The following is a 14,762-nucleotide window of genomic DNA, read 5'->3' on the forward strand; positions in this document are numbered from 1 at the left end:
CCCTCCTGCGGGTGACATTGTGCTGCACTACCCCTCCTGAAGGTGACATTGTGCTGTACTACCCCTCCTGCAGGTGACATTATGCTGCAATACCCCTCCTGCAGGTAACATTACTGCTGCACTACCTGTCCTGCAGGTGACCTTGTGCTGCATAACCCTCCTGCAGGTGATATTGTGCTGCACTACCCCTCCTGCATGTGACATTATGCTGCACTACACCTCCTGCAGGTGACATTATGCTGCACTCCTCCTCCTGCAGGTGATATTGTGCTGCACAACATGTCCTGAAAGTCACATTACAGCTGCGCTACCCCTCTTATTTGTAACTTTGTGCTGCACTACCCCTCCTGTCGGTGGCATTGTGCTGCATTACCTCTCCTGCAGGAAACATTGTGCAGCGCTACCCCTCCTGCAGGTGACATTGTGCTGGATTACCCTCCTGCAGGTGATATTGTGCTGCCCTACCCCTCCTGCAGGTGACATTATGCTGCACTCCTCCTCCTGGGGGGGCATTGTGCTGCACTACCCCTCCTGAAAGTGAAATCACAGCTGCACTACCCTTCCTGCAGTTAGCATTATGCTGCACTACTCCTCCTGCAGGTAGCATTCTGCTGCAGTGCCCCTCCTACAAGTGACAATACAGCTGCACTACCCCTCCTTCTTGTAACTTTGTGCTGCACTACCCCTCCTGCAGGAAACATTGTGCTGCACTACCCCTACTGCAAGAAAACATTGTGCTGCACTACCCGTCCTGCACGTTACATTGTGCTGTACTACCCCTCCTGCAGGTGACATTATGCAGCACTACCCTTCCTCCAGGTGGCATTGTGCTGCACTACCCATTCTGTAGGTGACATTGTGCTGCACTACGCCTCCTGCAAGTTTCAAATTACATTATGCTGCACTACCCCTCCTGCAGGTGACATTAACCCCTCTTGCAGGTAAGATTATGGTGGACTACGCCTCCTGCAGGTAGCATTGTGCTGTACTACCCCCCCCCCCCCCCCTTGCAGGTGACATTGTGCTGCACTACCACTCCTGCAAGTGAAATTTTGCTGCACTAACTCTCCTGCAGGTGACATTATGCTGCAAAACCCCTCTTGCAGGTGACATTATGCTGCACTCATCCTCCGGGGGGGGGGGGGGGGCATAGTGCTGCACTACCCCTCCTGTAAGTGAAATCACAGCCACACTACCCCTCCTGCAGGTGACATTACAGCTGCACTACCCCCCCTTCTTGTAACTTTGTGCTGCACTGCCCCTGCTGCAGGAAACATTGTGCTGCACTGCCCACCCTGCAGGAAACATTGTGCTGCACTACCTCTCCTGCAGGAAACATTGTGCTGCACTGCCCCTCCTGCAAGAAAACATTGTGCTGCACTACCCCTCCTGCAGGTGACATTGTGCTGCAGTACCCCACCTGCAGGTGACATTGTGCTGCACTACCCCTGCTGCAGATGACATTGCGCTGCACTACCCTCCTGCAGGTGATATTGTGCTGCATTTCCCCTCCTGCAAGTTACATTAAAGTTGCACAACCCCTCCTGCAGGTGGCATTCTGCTGTACTACGCCTTCTGCAAGTGACATTGTGCTGTACTACCCCTCCCACATGTGACATAACGCTGCACTACACCTCCTGCAGGTGACATTGTGCTTCACTACCCCTTCTGCAGGTTATATTGTGCTGCACCTTCCCACCTGCAGGTGACATTGTGCTGCACCACCCCTCCTGCAGGTGACAGTACGCTGCACTACCACTCCGGCAGATAACATTATGCTGCACTCCTCCTCCTGCAAGTTAAATTAAAGCTGCATAACACCTCCTGCAGGTGACATTATGCTGCACCACTCCTCCTGCAGGTGACATTATGCTGCACTACTCCTCCTGCAGGTGGCATTGTGCTGCAGTACCCCACCTGCTGGTGACCTTGCGCTGCACTACCCCTCCTGCAACTGAAATTACAGCTGCACTACCCCTCCTGTGGGTGACATTATGCTGCATTACCCCTCCTGCAGGTGACATTGTGCTGCAGTATCCCTTTTGCAAGTCACATTACAGCTGCACTACCCCTCCTGCAGGTGATATTATGCTGCACTACTCCTCCTGCAGGTGGCATTTTGCTGCACTCACCTCCTCCAAGTTGCAAATTACATTATGCTGCACTACCCCCTCAGCAAGTGACATTGTGCTGCACTACCCCTCCTGCAGGTGACATTGTGCTGCACTACCAGTCCTGCAGGTGACATTATGCTGCACTACTCCTCCTGCAGGTGGCATTGTTCAGTACTACCCCTCCTGCATGGGACATTACTGCTACACTACCCCTCCTGCAGGTGACATTGTGCTGCATTACCCTCCTGCAGGTGATATTGTGCTGCACTACCCCTCCTGCAGGTGACATTATGCTGCACTCCTCCTCCTGCAGGTGGCATTGTGCTGCAGTACCCCACCTGCTGGTGACAATGTGCTGCACTACCCCTCTTGCAGGTGACACTGTGCTGCACTACCCCTCCTGCAGGTGACATTATGCTGCACTACTCCTCCTGCAGGTGGCATTGTGCTTCAGTACCCTTCCTGCAAGTGACATTACAGCTGCACTACCCCTCCTTCTTGTAACTTTGTGCTGCACTACCCCTCCTGCAGGTGGCATTGTGCTGCACTACCCCTCCTGCAGGAAACATTGTGCTGCACTACCCCTCCTGCAGATGACATTGTGCTGTACTACCCCTCCTGCAGGTGACATCGCGCTGCACTACCCCTCCTGCAGGTGACATTGTGCTGCACTACCTCTCCTGTAGGCGACATTGTGCAGCGCTACCCTCCTGCAGGTGAGATTGTGTTGTACTTCCCATCTTGCAAGTGACATCAAAGCTGCACAACCCCTCCTGCAGGTGACATTGTGCTGCACTACTACTCCTGCTTGTAACATTGTACTGCAATACTCACTACCCCTGCTGCAGGTGGCATTGTGCTGCACTACGCCTCCTGCAGGTGACATTACAGCTGCACCACCCCTTCTGCAGGTGACATAACTGCTGCACTACCCCTTCTGCAGTTGCCATTGTGCTGGACTACCCCTGGGGCAGGTGACATTATGCTGCACTATTCCTCCTGCAGGTAACATTGTATTGCACTACCCTCCTGCAGGAGACATTGTGCTGCATTATCCGTCCTGCAGGTGACATTGTGCTGCACTACCCCTCCTGCAGGTGACATTGTGCTGCATAACCCTCCTGTAGATGACATTACGCTGCACTACCCCTCCTGCAGGTGACATTACTGCTGCGCTACCTGTCCTGCAGCTGACATTGTGCTGCACTACCCCTCCTGCAGGTGACAGTATGCCTCACTACACCTCCTGCAGGTGACAGTATGCCTAACTACACCTCCTGCAGGTGACATTGTGCTGCACTACCCCTCCTGTAGATGACATTACGCTGTACTACCCCTCCTGTAGGTGACATTACACTGTACTACCCCTCCTACAGGTGACATTACAGCCGCTCTCTCCTCTATGGGGCAGACCCTGCCGTCGGTGAGATGAGCGCCGTCCGCAGCTAGCGGCGGGCTCGGTACATGACACGTCTACCGCCTCCTCACGGCTTCCCTCCCAGCCCCGGAGCCGCCGTCCGCGGAGTGCCGCCATAGTCCCTCCTCCTCTGTGACACAGTCGGTGTATCTCCATCCTGTGTCATCCCTCCTCCCCGCCGCTCACACTGTGTTGTCACCGCGGCCACCCCCAGCCTCCAGCGGCAGCTCCGTGCCCCGGGACCGCATCCTCTGCAAGGTAAGAGCGCTGCCGGCCTCCCGAGCGGCGCCCCTTCCCTGCCCGCCTGTGTAGCCGCGGTGCCCAGGGAAGCTGCGGATATGACGGCAGCTCCCGCAGCGGGTCTCCGGGTGTGCGGCTGCTGCCCCGGTCACCCCTCTGCCCCGATGTTATCCTTGCCCTGTAGCCCCCGCAGTGCACGGCCGCGGCCGCAGGGGTTAACAGGCCGGGGTCGCCCGCCCTCCACCGCAGCCCCCCGCCGCCGCTGCCATCCTGCCTGGTGGGGCGGGCAGCCGCCTGGTGTCATCGGGGCCTACATGTTTGTTGTGGAACCCAGTGCAATGTGTATGGGAGGAGAGCCGCAGCCCCTGCCCGGTGCCCCCGGTGCGGGCAGCTTGTGGGCGCTGCACCCGGCAGCAGGTGACAACACGCACCCTGAAGTTTGCTGTCACTTCTGCCGCTGACTTGTTTTTCGTCTTTCTTCTACTTTCGCTTTTTGCATGTACCCAGCCTGCCAGAAGCTGCAGCCTGGAGGGTAGCGGGGCAGTGCCAGGCTGATGGGGCACACATAAACATCTGCCCCTGAGTGTGGTGCAGAATTTGCAGCCCTCTGCTAACACTTCCAGCAGTGCCATAAACGGCAGATTACAGACTGTCCAACACGACATCAGAAGTGGGTCATAACAATGTCGCCGATTCATTACTGGCGGTCGGACAAATTGCCCACCGAGCAATGTACATTCTGCCCACGCAGTAGCGAATATACTAATCCACGGCTGTCATAGACTTCAAGGCTCGCTGTGACTAAGGGTGGCTTTACGCAGGGCGACTGTCGGGCACATAAGGGGAGTAGAGGCAGAGTGCGCCAGAGATCTCTTCCGGCCACTCGCCTCCGTTCATGGTGAACAGGCAGATGTTCAGAGATGAAGGAACACTGAGCGAGAACGAAGCAGCTAGCGCCTAGTGAACGGTTTTGCGCCCAGTACCGCATCGGGTCACAACTGTCACTGAAAATCACTTGTTTAAGCGATTTTTCAGCCAATAGTTGCGCCGTGTAAAATGCCCCTAAGACCGAATTCACGCGGGTGTGCCCATAGGCTGGCTGAAAAATTGGGCAAGAAAGCAACACACGAACACGGATGTCACACGGACTTCTTTGTTCTGTCCGATGTTCAAGGATCCCCACACAGTGCATGTCCTCGTCCGTGAAAACAGGTCAGAATAGGACATGCCGGGGTTTTCCGTTGTAGACTTGGACTGCACCAGAATACGTGTGTGCGAATAGGGCCTAATAGAGAAAAGTTGGAGGGTCACTGCTCTGACTGCTGGGGGGAGGACACACGTGACCACTACCATGAAGCGTCGGGAACTCTCGAATGGCGTACTAAGACAGACCTTTACATCCACATAGCAATGTGTTTGTGGCACCTCGCGTACATCAGTTCTGAGGAGTGTTGTCATAAAGCTTGCCATACACCTAAGGGCTCATGCACACGGCGTATGCGGCCCATGTATTTTTCACATGTGTCATACGTGCTGCTAAAAGCCCAATCTACTTCTGTTGGGCCACTAACGCCTGTGTTTTTTCACGCATGTAATATGTGAACCATATACGCCCGTGTGAGTGAGCCCTTAGGGTGTATTGCCCATGTAAGAGCGATATCGTGTATTAAACTCACCCATTTGAATGCACGCATCGCACCCGCATGTTGATGCGATTTCTACGCAAGTGCAATGTGATTTTTTTTTAGCGACGTGTGATTGTTTTCAGCAAAAGAAACCAAGTAATCTTGTAGATATGAAACCTTTTAATGGCCTACAAAAATACATGATGTTAATGCGAGCTTTCCAACCTCTCAGGGTTCTTCCTCAGGCATAATGGCTAAAGAAGAACCCTGAGTAGGTTCGAAAGCTCGCTATAACATCATTTTCTTCATACGGTAGGTATTAAGTAGTCTATCAGCTCTCATACACATCAGATTGTTGATAGATCCTGCTGAAAGGGTGCTGACAATTGTCTAATTTGCAGAAGCCTAGACACAAAGTCAGGTCCATGATGATGGTGGAGGTACCCAGCTCTACACCAAGGCGGAATTTTCAGTATGTGCCTGGAGTGCCGTTCAAAAGAAATCTTAGGCTTGTGTTAGCTTGTAACTTGTACCCGTAACATTAAAACCACCGGTCTAATAATGTGTTGATCAGCTTCTAAAGCCAAATTAGTTCTCATCAAGGGAGGCATGGGCTGCACAAGACCTCTTAAGGTGCCCTGTAGTATCTGGCACTAAGATGTTAGCAGCAGGTCCTGTAAGTTGGGAGATATGACCTTCGTGGATCAGACTTGTTTTCCAGCACATCTCAAAGATGCTCAATTTCAGAGGAGAAGTCAACACCCCGAACTCCTTGTTATGTTCCTCAAACCATTCCTAACAACGTTTGCAGTATGGCAAGGCACCTTGCCCTGCTGAAGGAGGCCGCTGCCGTTAGGGAATACAGCTACCATGAAGGGGTGTACTTAGTTGCAACAATGCTTAGGCAGGTGATACATGTCAAAGTAACATCTGCACGAATGCCAGGACTGATGGTTCCCTAGCAGAACATTTCCCAGAGCATCACGCTGTCTCCACCGGCTTGTAACTTCCAGTAGTCAATCCTGGTGCCATCTCTTCCCCAGTTAAGCAAGGCAGCCCTCCGCATGATGTAAAACAAAACCTCATTCTTCAGACCAGGCCACCTTATTCCATCGCTCCATAATCTAGTTCTGATGCTCATGTGACCATTGGAGGCACTTTAGGAGGTAGGCAGAGATCAGCACGGGCAGTCTGACCAGTCTACGGCTGCGCGGCCCAATAAACTGCAATCTGTGATGCACTCTGTGTTCTGTCACATATCCATCATAGCATTAAAGGGAACCTGTCACCAACTATAAAAACCGTAAAGTAAGTTATGGTTCTTATAGGTCAGGTAATATGGAGTCCGGGAAGCCTCTTTTCATACTCACCTGATCCCTGTTCCTGCGGCGTCCCCTGGTGCAGTCAGCGTGCACATAGCAAGTTGACGACACACACAGCCTTCTGACGAGAGTCACACTTGCTGACAGGGTCTCTTTAACTTCTTCAGCAGTTGGTGATACCGTAGCTCTGCTGTGGATTGGAGTAGACAGAGTAGCCTTTTCCCCACAACACATCAGTGAACCTTCAGCGCCCATGACCCTGTCATCTGATCACTGGTAGTCCTCCTTGGACCACTCTTGGTAGATACTTACCGTTATATACCAGAAACACCCAACAAGATTCACTGTTTTGGAGATACTCTGACCCAATCTCATAGCCATCACAATTTGGCTCTTCTCAAAGTCGCTCAGATCCTATTTTCCCTGCCTTCCACACAAATTCATTAACTGATTGTCCACTTGCTATCTCATATCTCACCTATTGACAGCTGCCATTGTGATGAGACGATGCTGTTTGCTTCACCTATCAGTGGTTCTAATATTATGGCTGATCGGGGTATATGCCACACATAGTCCTCTACAATGAAGTGGGCATAAAGCGGCCTCTTCACATTTGTTTTTCTGCTGCTGGGCTACTTTTGTAATAGCGGCGGCTCAGCCACTCTCACCTCGGCTATATTCAGTTGCAGTGGATACATTGTAGTTTTGCAGCTCACTTCTGCACTGCAAGTCTGCAACAAAGTGCGATACAAGGCTGGTGAATGGGGTTTTACAAATCACTATTTAGATGTGCCCAAAAAAATCTGTATGATGTATCCAATACCCAGAGTAATGCAGTGGCATCGTCATATAAGCTATAGGGCTTTGGGGTGGCAGAAGATGGCTTAGAAATAATACCAATGTAATATGCACCAATAGTAGTTCCAGCTCACCACAAGTACCAGCCCGGATCTTAAAGGGGTTGTCTCACGAAAGCAAGTGGGGTTATACACTTCTGTATGGCCATATTAATGCACTTTGTAATATACATCTTGCATTAAATATGAGCCATACAGAAGTTATTCACTTACCTTCCCTGCGCTGGCGTCCCCGTCTCCATGGCTCCGTCTAACTTCAGCGTCTAATCGCCCGATTAGACGCGCTTACGCAGAAGGGTCTTCTGCCTTCGGCTCGGTCTGGCACGAGCGGCGTTCTGGCTTCGCCCCCTTCTACGCGTCATCACGTAGCTCCGCGCCGTCACATGTGCCGATTCCAGCCAATCAGGAGGCTGGAATCGGCACACGTGACGGGGCGGAGCTATGCGATGACACGTAGAAGGGGGCGGAGCCAGAACGCCGCTGCTGCCGGACAGACCCGAAGGCAGAAGACCCTTCTGCGCAAGCGCGTCTAATCCAGCGATTAGACGCTGAAGTTAGACGGAGCCATGGAGACGGGGACGCCAGCGCAGGGAAGGTAAGTGAATAACTTCTGTATGGCTCATATTTAATGCAAGATGTATATTACAAAGTGCATTAATATGGCCATACAGAAGTGTATACCCCCACTTGCTGCCGCGAGACAACCCCTTTAACTTCAATATGTTGGTAGAAGCCTGCCGCAGTATCCATAAAGTAACCAAGTATCATGTGGACTGCAGCACTCATGTTTACAAAAGTAACTCGTTATTGAAACATATTTATAAAACACAGCTGTAACCACAACCCCCTGATACTTTGTATATGGCGTCAGATTTGCATCTAATGTATTTGAATGAAGAGTTATGAAGATGAGTGCTGGAACTTGGTGTTCATGGCGTTTCTGCAGGGAATGGGTGCAGATTTGTTATTACAGACCCATGATGGATCCATTATTCTTTGGCTCTGTGCAGAAGGTCAGTGTATTGCTGGCCTAAGAACGCCACTAACTGCAGGTGACTGCGGAAATCTTTCACCGAGCTCACTATGGTTCACGGCTGTGCAGGAGCGCTGATGTCTACATTCATTGTCTCCTCTACTTCCACGCTGTTCCCCATCTACATTCTATCACATCCCATGCAGTCTTATATCATTTCGATATGTGAGCCATTTACAATTCTGCCTGTCAAGGAGGTTTTACCATTGTCTTTATGCACTGAAGCAGCCAAAGGTGAAGAAACTCTTTGAGTATATGAGAGCTTATTGGGGGATGATTCCTGTCTGCAGAGGCTGCTGGTAGTTCCAATTATGTCGTGCCTTAAAGCTGATCTACGGACATGTATTATTCACTATAGAATAAAATCATGGATTCTAATGTGTTTCTGGCAGTTGCATCATATTGTAGCCTATGATAATGGGCATCCTGTATGATGACTGCGAGTAAGCCACATATGAAGAGGCTTTTGGGATAGCAAAATGGTTAATTAATTTTTTATATATGAGGTCTAGAGATGAGCGAACGTACTCGGATAAGCACTACTCGTCCGAGTAATGTGCTTTATCCGAGTATCGCTGTGCTCGTCTTGAAAGATTCGGGGAGCGCCGCTGCTGACAGGTGAGTTGCGGCGGGGAGCAGGGGAGAGCGGGCGGGAGAGAAGGAGAGAAAGATCTCCCCTCCGTTCCTCCCGGCTCTCCCCTGCAGCTCCCCGCTCCGCGGCGCTCCCCGAATCTTTCAAGACGAGCACAGCGATACTCGGATAAAGCACATTACTCGGACGAGTAGTGCTTATCCGAGTACGTTCGCTCATCTCTAATGAGGTCCCATCTGAGTAATGATAATTGACAACAATATAGGCAAAGAAGGCAATAATTAAAGGGACACTTTAATGATAATTTTTTAAATGTATTCATTATGTAGCTACCCCACAGTACATATAAGTGAGCTAGTGTTACCCTGGTTAGCTATTTTTTTCTGTCTGGTCTCTTTTTCCTCAGGTGATCTCAGTTCTCACTTGCTCAGATCTGCTTGGGGTTATGGATTCATTTTCTAGTTAATTTTTTAGTTTGTATTATGCTATTACATGGACCTTTCCACAGAAACTTCCCAGTGGGGGACACAAACACTGCTGTCAGTTACTGATTGTAATCATATAGTTCCTGTCACACAGTTATAATAGAGGAGATCACAGCTCATCCTCATATGTATCGGACAGGGGTCTGCACTGCTGGGAAGTGATTGGAATACACAAACGAAACCTCCAGAGTGTGACAGCCAATCAGTTGAGGGGGGCAGGCATGGAAATAAGTGTTTTTGCCGGAGAGGCCCTTTAAAGGGTTTATCTCATGAAATTAGCACTTCCTAAAAAGAAGCTGGCTGATCTCCATGGTTTGGGCTTCTCTAACCCCTTGGGATAGCATCTGAATAAATGGTCAAATCATAGATGGGTTTGGTGTGCCAGAGCAAGAACCTATCATAAAGGGGTATTACCATCTTATACATTTATGGCATATCCAGAGCTGAGCTCAGCTGGTTCTGTGACCCCCATAGAAGTGAATGGAGAGAGATGCATGGCTACCTCTCTATTCATTCTCCGGCTTGATGCAGGCACCAGTGGCCATCAGTTGGTCTATCGGACAGGTGTTGAGTGTCCCTACACACAATGAAGTGGGACCTGCATCTGTCAGACATCCTGTAGTTATGCCATAAATGTCGGAGATGGGAACACCCTGTGGATCTCTGTTCTCGCCATGTTTGGTCCTTACGTTCAGCTTATGTATCGTGAGCTACAGTGCGTATGCTGAATGTACTTAAAAAGTCCAGTGGACCCAGCTGATGCCAAAACAGTGTCCTTCTGGTCTCTGTTGGTCATGTGTTTACTGTCCAACATAAACTGCTGTGCGCTACTATACTGTAGACCACACCAAAAGAAGTCAAATAGGTTGTGGCCTGCAGGTGACATAGGCCACCGTACAGCATACCGTGGTATAGATCGGGGGCCATTATGGTCAGCGCAGAGATTCCTCTGGCTGAACCTGGCGGGAAACCGTGCAGCGAACAGAGTTTTACTTAGTGGCTCTTTGCGCTGAGTCCTAACGAGGCAACCCCTTCAATTACTTGTATGTTCCTAATGATCAGTTGCCCTGGTCAGAAGCGTGGTGAGCTTTACATCCAACAGTATATAGCGGTTTTTATATACAGTTTATGCACTTTTAACACTCAGACATCTGATAGCGCTAAACACTGGAACATCAGACGTATCAGCCTTCTTCCCACGAGAAGCCTTGCTTTAGGCATCTGCCTGTATTACCAGCTGATCTGCCGTTAGTTACAGTGATATTCTAGTGGTTTTATTATTCCATATAAATGACGGCTTACTTTTTCTATTAGGTATCCTTTTATGGACTTTTTGGAAGGTATCATTAGTGTCAGCTTGAAGATCTACCCAGAACACACTCGCACGGCCCTGGTAAGCTGAAAAGCAATATCTTATTTTGTGTTTCATCGCTTGTCTGTAACATCTGTGCATGGATTGTGTGGCGGTATATGAATCAAGGACATCAATGTCAAGGCAAATTGGCTCCTTTATCACGCAACGCAGGAGTAAAATGAGTCAACGGCGGCACAGTATGCTCTTCGGTGTGTGTACTGCTGGCGCCGGTTAGAGTCATGTGCCTTCAGTGCAGAGAAACGATAGATTTGGGGTTGCAGGGATGCTTTTTACCTGGATGTTGCTTTTCTACTGTCTCTGACTGTTTGCAGTCTCTCATGAGAAGTGAGAACAACAACCTTTAATGACATTTAAATATTACAGCTCTGTATGGTATGTTCACATGTAGCAGACTTTTGTGCGGATCCATGCCCAAATCTGCACCATTTAGTCGGGATTTTGACATGAATCTATAGCAGATTTCACCCTTTCAATTGAAGGAGTGAAGTCTACAGCGGATCTGTGTCAAACCAATGCTGCGAATTGTGATGCGGATTTTGGTGCAAATATTCCTAAAAGGGGTTCTCCGACCTTTAAAAAAAACAAAACTTTGCCCCAGGGTAGGAAAGACACAAAAAAATAGAATAGCTATTACTGCCCCTTCCACTGTGCCTCCAGTCCAGCAACGCCGACCAAGTTCCTTCTACTCTGGTCCTTGGTGAAACACGAAGTCACATTCATTGTTCATATGACAACTGCAGCTAATGGCTGGCCTCCGTTATCATGAAGACATGCTCTTCCCTATGCTGGGGAAGGACTTTGGAGCTTGGAAAACTTTTTTAAAGTGGATCTGTCATTACTTCTGATTTACTTGTATTGCTCATGAAATAACAATTCTTCAGCTTCTCTCCTTCGACTTTTTGGTTTTGCTATTCTGTTATTATTCCTCATTTCTGCATAAATTTATGACTGGGTGCTACCACCTGGGAGGGTGGGGGGTGTCCCTACATACTCTGACATTGTCCAATCTGCGCTGGCAAGGACACACACCTGACAGGGGAATGGTAACACCCACTTGTCAATTTATTTTATAAATATCCAGGAGGAGTTGTAGAGGGACAACACAACCTAAAGTTCCAAGAAAAGATGTTCTACAATCGTTATTTCACAGGGAATAGGAGTGTCTAGTAAAACAGACATATCTGAAAAACTCCTCATGTCGCCTCCTTGAGATCTCCCTTCAAACAGTCTAATGTGAAAGAACTAAGTGCTCACTTCAGTGCCTGTCATCAATCACCATCTTTCTCTGCTGGTCTGGATCAGAAGTGCTCATAACACGTATCACTTACAGCGATTGAAGCATAGGGTTCTACACATGGGCATACACATCAGCATGGCGGCTTGGGTTGTTAGACAACTACCCCAAAATTATTGGGCTGCTGCTTGCCCAAACTATTAAGAGTAAGCACTTTTAAATAACTTTTGACAATTCATAGAAATGTCTCTGCAGCCGGATCTCCACCGATCCAAACTTTTCATATGTCTCTATGACTTGTCAAAAGTTAGTTAAAAGTTCTGTTACTCTTTAAGTAGTTTGAAGACTTTCACAATGAATAGCAAATCCTTTAGTTTCCTTTTACACTATCGTTACATGTAACAATCATTGGTATGATCCAGCCTGCTCACATAAGCCATAACATGGATCACAATATACATATAGTAAATGTTAAATCATTATTTGTTATTTCAACATATGTCTGAACAGATCACTATGACTTCTATGCCAGGCAGGACAAATGGATATGGCAGTGTGATGGCTCTGTATAGAGGTCTTGTACAGGACTGTAATACAGCACCCATGGACGCCTACTGATCATACTGCACTCCTTATGTCTTAGATTTTCCATGAGACATGCTAGATTGGATACCGTATTACAAAGATATTCTACCCTAGAAGCATTAAGCTCTATTCATGCATACATTTGAGTATGCATTGGGAAAAGCTTCTATCTTATGCGCCATCTGTATACGTAAGGCTCCATTCACCAGATGGAAGCCAAAACAGTATCCTTTTGGCCTCTGTTGATCTGGTATAGAATACAGACTACAATAATCCATATAAAGCTATACAGTAAAAAAAAAGTATACTGCGCTGTATATGGTTTGTTTTGTAAATGGGAGGCTATTGGTGACATACCCCATTGTAGGCCTATACTGTGGGATGTGTGGGCATTGGCTCCTGATGTTGCGGCAGAGGAGCCATTGTAGTGGTGTGTGAACCACTAGGGGGCCATAGTTTAGGAATATGGTGTGCAAAGAAGGGGTGTTCACTGCTGTGGAGCTGGCTAATTATGCGTCACCTCAGCAGGCTTGCTATAAAGAGTTATGAGTTTCTCAGAAGTGGTTCCCAGTCTGGACAGAGAGAAAGCTATTCAAAAAGGCCTGTATAGCTATATGTACTGACCACATTGCACGACAGGGTAACAGATGCACCCTGTGATGGTATATGGTTTATAGTTTTGTGAAGCTTTGGACGCTAGGCCTGACTGTAGGGAAGACATTGCTAATATGTAGTAAGAAGCCATGTGTTAATTTACTGATCCTACACTATTTTGTTGTCAAGTGCTGTGGTAAAATTTTGCTATGGAGAAGCATAATAAAGCTGGCAGAAGCCAGACTTGAAGAAACTTTGGCGTGGAAGTGAATTTATTCCATGTGCCAACTGTCTTATGAGAAAAGAAGGCGATCCTAAGCAAGTGACTAATCCCCCAGATGTCACTGTATACACCTCCAACGTAGTCTCTGAGCATGATGTGAGCAGTGCCGAACTTGTAGGGTAGAATCTGTGTAATGTGTTGCCACGCAGAGAATGCATACAGCAGAACACGCGATATCTTGCGGCTCTTTGGCTATATTGTGTGCGTGACGCCCAACATATCAATGATAATCAGTAAGGAAACACCAGTCAAACTACTAACGACCACTTGGCAGTGAGTATGTATCTGAGTGCTTCTCATGCTCCGCCCCTGGTGACGTCATTGCTCCACCCCTGGGGACGTCATCAAAGGTCCTACAACATATATAAAACACAGAGCCTGACTGACAAAAGAACAACACAGGGCTCTTGGAAGGGGAGGACAAAAATAACACAATGAGAATACAACTAAGCCGTTATTATCTCAGACACAACTCAGAGGTCCTGACAGAAGACACCGACCTACCACCACCACAGAGATCCGGTGGGCTAAAGGATCTGCGGTGACATCACTGCTGTGGGAGAAGCCATTCGGCAGTTTGGTAGAAAGTTCTGTATGTGTGTTCTTCTCATGCTCTGACCCCTGGTGACATCATCACAGGTCCTACAGCATATATAAAACACAGAGCTTGACCGACAGAAGAACAACACAGGGCTCTTGGAAGGGGAGGGCAAAAATAACAAAATAAGAGTACAACTAAGCCGTTATTATCTCACACAAAACTCAGCGGTCCTGAGAGAAGACACTGTCCTACCGCCATCACAGAGATATGGTGAGCTAAAGGACCTGTGGTGACATCACTGCTGTGGGAGGAGGCAAGCTGTGTTTGTCTTGTGTGGGAATCAAGATGGATGTAGTAGAGCTGTGTGTGTGTGATGTGTGGGGATCATAATGGATGTACCATGTAGCAGAGCTGTGTGGTGCATTGCGCCACCAAAAAGACTGGTACTATAATTAGCTAATAACT

General features: G+C 48.6%; 1 protein-coding gene across 1 annotated transcript in view; it reads left to right on the forward strand.

Annotated features, from left to right (window-relative positions):
• Positions 1–3,648: 3,648 nt before the first annotated feature.
• Positions 3,649–14,762, forward strand: part of ELF2 (E74 like ETS transcription factor 2) — a 93,854-nt gene continuing 82,740 nt past the window's right edge. The window contains exons 1-2 of the mRNA XM_066573738.1: positions 3,649–3,789; positions 11,000–11,078. The gene's annotated coding sequence lies outside the window, so the exon portion shown is untranslated. The remainder of the gene's footprint in view (positions 3,790–10,999; positions 11,079–14,762) is intronic.

The sequence above is a fragment of the Eleutherodactylus coqui genome, chromosome 7, assembly GCF_035609145.1.
Source record: "Eleutherodactylus coqui strain aEleCoq1 chromosome 7, aEleCoq1.hap1, whole genome shotgun sequence".
NCBI lineage: Eukaryota > Metazoa > Chordata > Amphibia > Anura > Eleutherodactylidae > Eleutherodactylus > Eleutherodactylus coqui.